Source organism: Heterocephalus glaber, unplaced genomic scaffold, assembly GCF_053883595.1.
Source record: "Heterocephalus glaber isolate CG9 unplaced genomic scaffold, H.glaber_assembly_v1.0 deba00000594, whole genome shotgun sequence".
Classification (NCBI taxonomy): Eukaryota; Metazoa; Chordata; class Mammalia; order Rodentia; family Bathyergidae; genus Heterocephalus; species Heterocephalus glaber.
Genome location: NW_028258151.1, coordinates 20576894 through 20583139, shown reverse-complemented (window position 1 = coordinate 20583139; position 6246 = coordinate 20576894). Strand labels below are relative to the sequence as shown.

Sequence of the window (6246 nt, the reverse complement as noted above, 5' to 3'; positions counted from 1 at the left end):
TGGTGTTTGTGTCACTCAGCACTGTGTTTCCACACGTCGACATCTCTACCTTGTGAAGTGCACATCTTTTATCCCAACAGGGGCTGTGACGGCCCCCCCACCACCACCCTGCACCAAGTGTGCACCCAGCCCCTGCACAGCCCCTCGTTGTGGGGTGGGGGTGGGGAGCTGCTCCAATATGTTTACTCTGGAGGAAAACTGCTGAGCTGCAGGTATCAAATATTTCATTTGCGGAAGAAGCACTGGCTGGCTCTCGAGAAAGCCCGTGCCTGCCCTGACTCCCATCTGCAGCACACAGAGAGGCTGTTCGTGCCCTCTGCCAACACTTGGCCTTAGCCCATTCTCTAATGCTTTGCTGTATGAGGAAGAGTCATCACTTACATTTGCATTTCTCTGATGACAGGAGCTCTGGAAAATTCTCATCTATTTGTTAGCCCTCCTGCAAACTGCCAGTCTTCCTATCTTTTTCTTACTGGTTTGCAGGGCCTGCTTCTCCTGTGTTAGCTGTTGTTCTCTGATCAACTTTAGTTGTTTCAAATGTCTTATTATCAGTCATGGGCAAAGTTATACTCATGAGTGAAAATGAAAAAGGCAACCGTGTCTTAGTATTAAGAATATAGTGACCTTTGCTATGATGGATTTGTTTCACAGAAATCCTTAATTTGCATAAATTTTAAGTTTATAAATTTTAGGTTTGAGGTTTGTGCTTTCTGGGTCCAGCTAAAGACCCCCAAGTCCACCCTAAGCCAAAAGATTACCCTTCGTAGTTTTCTCCTATCAAACACAAATCAATTACGTTTTACTTTTAAATCTTTAGTCCATTTGGAGCTCACTTTTACTAGGGGCTCTGGTAGGAATCCACAATTGTATTTGTTTCTATTTTACTAGTTTTCCAAAGTCAACTTCTTATAGCCCTGTTGATATGTGGTGCCACCTTTATCATATGTCACCTTCCTCTAGACTCGAGCTGCCTCTGGGGCTCTGTCACCACACCATTCTGATTGCTGAGGCTTGGAGAGCTGTTTTTCAAAGTTTGCTTGGTGTTTGTACCTTTTTCTTCCATGTACATTTTGAGGAACATCTGTGAAGTTCCTCAAAACCTCTAACTGGAAGTGTAAGTGGAGTCCTATAGAATTTACAAGTTTGGAAAATCTTGACATCTTTGTAATGCTAAATTGCTCCATCTAAGAAAATGGAGTATCTCTGCATGTCAGGAAGATCTTCTTTTATCCTTTAATTTTTTCCATAAAAGTCATTTGTTCATTCTTAAAACCTGGTATAAATTTTGTTGTTATTCTGATTTCTATCTTAATCTCTATTCTACATTTTTAATCATTATTGGCATAAATGGGGGGGGGGTGTTTGTTTGCTTGGTTTTGGTACATTGATCTTATACCCAAAACTTTGCCAAAATCTTGTTAGTTGTAAAAGTTTCTTCTTCGTCATTTTTTTTTTTCACATAGCTCAGCAGTATTCAAAGGCAGTCTGGGATAGCAGAGAGCCCACCCAGACCCTTCCAGGAAAGGTCAAAACTATTTTCATAGTAATACTCGGACATCATTTGCCTTTACTTTCACTCTCACAAGGTTAAAGAGTGTTCCAGAGGCAGCATGACCCCACCGGAACACATGCTTGTACCATCCTATATTTTAAGCATTTCTTAGTTTTAATTTCCAGAAATGTAGATATCAATAGATATAAGCCATTATTAAGTGGGTTTTTTTTGGTACTGGGGATCAAACTCGGGTCCTTGCGCTTGCGCAGCAGGCAGCGAAACCACTGAGCTAAATCCCCAGCCCCAAGCCATTATTAAGAAAAACTCTTTGGGGGCCTCAATAATTTTAAGAGTACAAAGTATCCTTATAGCAAAATGTTTGAGAACCCTGATAAAGACAAATGATCTGTGAGTTACAAAGTTTTTTCTCTTCCTACCAGACCCTCACATCTCCCTTTTATTTTTCTCACATTAGGAGATGGCACCCTTGACCTAATCCTTATTTTAAAGGGAATACTATACTTTGGATTTCTGTGTTAAGTTTCCTGAAAGGTTAAGTTTGGGTGTATGAATTGTATCAAGTTAGGGAAATTCCCTCTAGTCTTGGCTTGCTAAGCGGTGTCCTCCCAGCTCACTCCCAAAAATCATGCATAGGCGTTAAACTTTATTGTGTAATTTTTCTGCCTCTATAGAGAGAACCATATGGGTTTTCTCCCGTAGTCTCTTAATATGGTGAATTACACAGATAGGGTTTCTGATATTGGATCATCTTTGCATTCCAAGGAGAAATCCCACTTGTTTAAGAAGAATTGTTGTTTAATATACTGTTGGATTCAGTTAGCTAACATTGTACGTGGAACTTCTGCATCTATGTTCATCAGGGAAATGGCTCATAATTTTCCTTTTTTGTGCTTTCTTTATTTGAATTTGGACATGCTCTGATTCACAATTTGCAAAGATCCTTCTAGCTGGAGCATAAATCCTGAAACAGATCCACTTTTCTCTTCAGCATGTTTGGAAACACATTAAAATAGAACCATAATCAAGCAACCCAATCCTTAAATTTTTCTCCTAGTGAGTATCTGGAAAACAGGTGCAGAAAGGGATCATTTGAGACACCATAGAAATCTGCTTAATCCTGCCTGCCTGCTTTCCTTCAATAAGTATTGCCTGAACAAGGCTGTGTATCAGGCTCTTGGCTGGGTGTGGGGCAGAGGCCAGGACAGGAAAAGATTCCTCCTTTGGGAGCTCCTGGTCTAGCAAGGTTACACATTGAAGAAAGAGACTGGTAAATGTATATCAAATGTGGCTAATTTTATTAGGAAAACTTTTGTAATAATCTAACATAGAAATACTCTATCTAGATGAATTATTCTGTCTCAGGAGACCCAGAACAGTCCTATAGGGAAGCATTCCAGTCCTCTTTTCACAGAAAAGGCCATTTGACCTGTGGGCGGAGGGAGATAGACAAAGTACAGTGGACCCTTGACTTACAGACGGAGTTCCAGAGGGCTGGTTGTAACTCAACTTGGTCAATCCAAGGCTCAGTCTCCTCTACACAGCCTACAAATTCTCTCTCCTGTATCCAGGCAGACCTCAATGTCCTTAGAGAGACATTGGCCCAGGATTTCTCAGTTAACCACATACAGGAAAGGATGTTGTAATGTCCTTTCCAGAACTCTTTAAGGGTTAAATCTGTATCTGAGACCATCTGGAAGCACAAGTGGCTGGCATTTGGGTTGTAACTCAAGACTTGGGTCGTAAATTAAAACTAAAATTATGGTTGAAACCCAAGTTGTTCATATGTCAGGCCGGTTGTAACTCAAGGGTCCACTGTAGAGGGCTGAGATTTGAATCATAGCCCCCCTTCATTCAACTCTGATTCACTTATGACCAAGATTTCTTTCTATTCCCTGCTTCTGTCCCTCATCCAGAGGGTGATCCCCACACGGAGAACCAGGCCCTTTACTTCATCCACTTCAAATCCCAACCTATACCCAAAACCTCAACTTTAATTCCAGTCTGGAATCCCCACTCAGGATCCTAAGCCCAACTCCAATTCAGACCTCCAACTCAGAACCCCACTCAAAAGCAGACTCCAGGCCAGGGATTTAGCTCAGTGGTTTCGCCGCCTGCTGCGCAAGCGCAAGGACCCGAGTTCGATCCCCAGTACCAAAAAAAAAAAAAGCAGACACCAGATCCTAACCCCCATCCCAGACTTAGACCTGAGACTCAGAACCACTGCCAGGATTCCAAAACCCCTACTGAATGCCCGCGGAGAACCTCAAGGCTGACATCCAACTCCATGGAGCTCCCATCCCAGGCCCCAGACCTCAGGCCATGAGGCGGACTCCAAACTCAACTCAGATCCCAACTCAGCAGACTTAAAACCGGGAGGTGGCTTCCCCACCCCCACTGGGATCCCAGCTCGCGGGCCTCCAAACCACGAGGTGGACTTAAAGCCATGAGGTAGACCCAGACCCAACTCCAGTCTCGGCTCAGAACCACGAGGTGGATTTCTACTGGACTTGGATCTTAACTCTGTCCCAGTGTTGGAACCACACGGCAAACTCCAGACCCAAGATCAAGACCGGTTCTAACTCAGTCCCTGAACTTGGAACCACGAGGCAGACTCCAGACCGGAGACGGGTCCCAATTCAGACTCGGACTCGAAACCACGGACTCGAAACCACGAGATGGACCGCAGCCCCGAGACTGGTCCAAACATGGCCCCGGAATTCGAAACCATTAGGCAAACTCCATATCCGACTCCGGTCCCAACTCGGCCCCCAAGACCCCCGACCCCAGCTGCACCCTTTCCCCTCTCCGAGCCACTGACGGATGCCACGACGCCCAGACAGACCCCGACACGGACCCAGAGCTCACCTCAGCCAACTGCGATCCCGTCCTTTGCCGCGGCCGGTTCTAGTGCGGCTACACTCTGACCAGCCCGGAGCGCCAAGGAGGCTGCTGCCTAGAGAGCGGCACTGAGGGACGCGGCAACTGTTCTGCCCAGCGACTGCCGCAGCCACCTAATCTCAACAGCCCTGACGTGGCAGCCACCCCAACGCTGATTGGACTGGCCCACAGGGGCTGGCGTTCAGCAAGTTGCCGCGCGGATTGGTTGGACGTGGAAGGAAGGCGACGTGCCGCGCTCTGTCATTGGTCGGGAGGGGGCGGTGCAAATGCTGCCAGGGCTCGGGGTGCCCGGTTGAGTCCCGGCACCACATGCCATGCCCCACCCTGTCCACTAGCCCTGGGGTCCAAGGGTGGCTCCCCTGCCACCTCCCACCCTACCCCCGCGCGTGCGCACGTTTGTATACCAATCACCCCAGGGAGAAACGTGACCTGAGAAGGGCCCTCCAGTTATGGATCCCTGATCCTGTTAGGTGAGATTGGCTGGTACTTCTGAAAGGAACCATGGCCCAAATCAGGGGCCTTCCTCCCTGGCTGGACTAGGTGTGCAGAAGATTATATCACCTAGTCATATCTATGCCCATGACAGAGACATTCCTAAAGTCCCAAGACTCTGCTAAGCCCGCCATAGTTGTTGCTGTACAAATAGCCAGCGAAGAAGGTCCTAGGACTGTCTTACTATGTGCCGCAGCGACCTACCTCAGTCACCCAGCTGAGTCACCCCAAACATCTCTACCCTTGATTGTGATTATTCCTGGCCCTAGAGGTGGGCTTGTGTCTGACTTTGCTTTCATATGTTTGTGCATTCATTCGTCCTATGCATGCATTTATCTATTTATTTGTATGGCTGCTACATCTCCAGCGTGCCAGGCATTGCAGTGAAGGCTGGAGAAACCCACAAGCCAAAGCCAAAAAAACCTGTCTTCACAGGGTTTTTGCGGGTTCACCAGAAAGTCTGGGGGCAGTTTGGACTTCCTGTGCAAATTGAACAAGCAGTTGAAGAATGCAGAACTCTGGGTCTGCTCTGAAAGTTGTTACACCCCAACCCAGGACTGACTTCAAACAAGGGAGGAGGAAGAGGGAGGCTGGAGCCAGCCAAGCGAGCAGGCCGTCCCGTCACCAGAGGCATGCAAGGAGGCCATTCATCTCAACTGCTTTTGCCGAAAATATATGTCTACAAAAACAGCCAGGAATCTCTCTCTGCAAGGGTGACTGGGCCTGGGTTTTTTTGTTGTTGTTCAGCCTGGAGGAAAGAGGAGAAAATGGTGTCATCTTTTCAGGAATCAAGAACTTCTTTCTGACTTTCAGAAGTGATCCCTAGCTTGGTCTTCTTCTGCCTCCTGCCAGCCTGGAGGACACATCTTCTGTCCCCTTTAGGCTGGCCCAGGGACCTTCAGACTGGTATATCTAACTTAGAAGGCTCATCCTCCCCTAACCACCTAGCTGGGATTTTTGTCACCCACCTTTCCCAGATGCAGATGTGCAGCCAAAGCAATCCCTCAGGGCCCTGTGCTCAGGAAAGACCTACATTTGGGGTTTGATGCTTTACTTTCACCATCTTGAAATTTTTTTTTTTTTTTTTGGTACCAGAGATCAAACTCGGGTCCTTGCGCTTGTGGGGCAGGTGGCAGAAACCATCTTAATATTCTTAATCATTTCATCTTTGAACTTGGGTTTTGAAAGTGAAGTCTGATGGCACAGTGGGGCTTGGAGCTTTGGTTTACATAGTCTTCTGTTTCCCTGCCTGCTCAGGAAGGTGCTTTGCTGGAGCTATGGGTCATGAGAATACACAGATTTCACCAAAACAAAACTCCCTGCCTATTGGCACTTAATTT

At 46.7% G+C, this 6246-nt stretch overlaps 1 protein-coding gene and 1 long non-coding RNA gene across 12 annotated transcripts in view; one reads left to right on the top strand and one right to left on the bottom strand.

Annotated features, from left to right (window-relative positions):
* The window catches only part of LOC106009980 (uncharacterized), an 81274-nt gene extending 76716 nt beyond the window's left edge, over positions 1-4558 (bottom strand). The window contains exon 1 of the long non-coding RNA XR_001183924.3: positions 4382-4558. This is a non-coding gene — a long non-coding RNA (uncharacterized LOC106009980). The remainder of the gene's footprint in view (positions 1-4381) is intronic.
* Positions 1-6246, top strand: part of Kcnq1 (potassium voltage-gated channel subfamily Q member 1) — a 360400-nt gene that overhangs the window by 214580 nt on the left and 139574 nt on the right. The window lies entirely within an intron of this gene.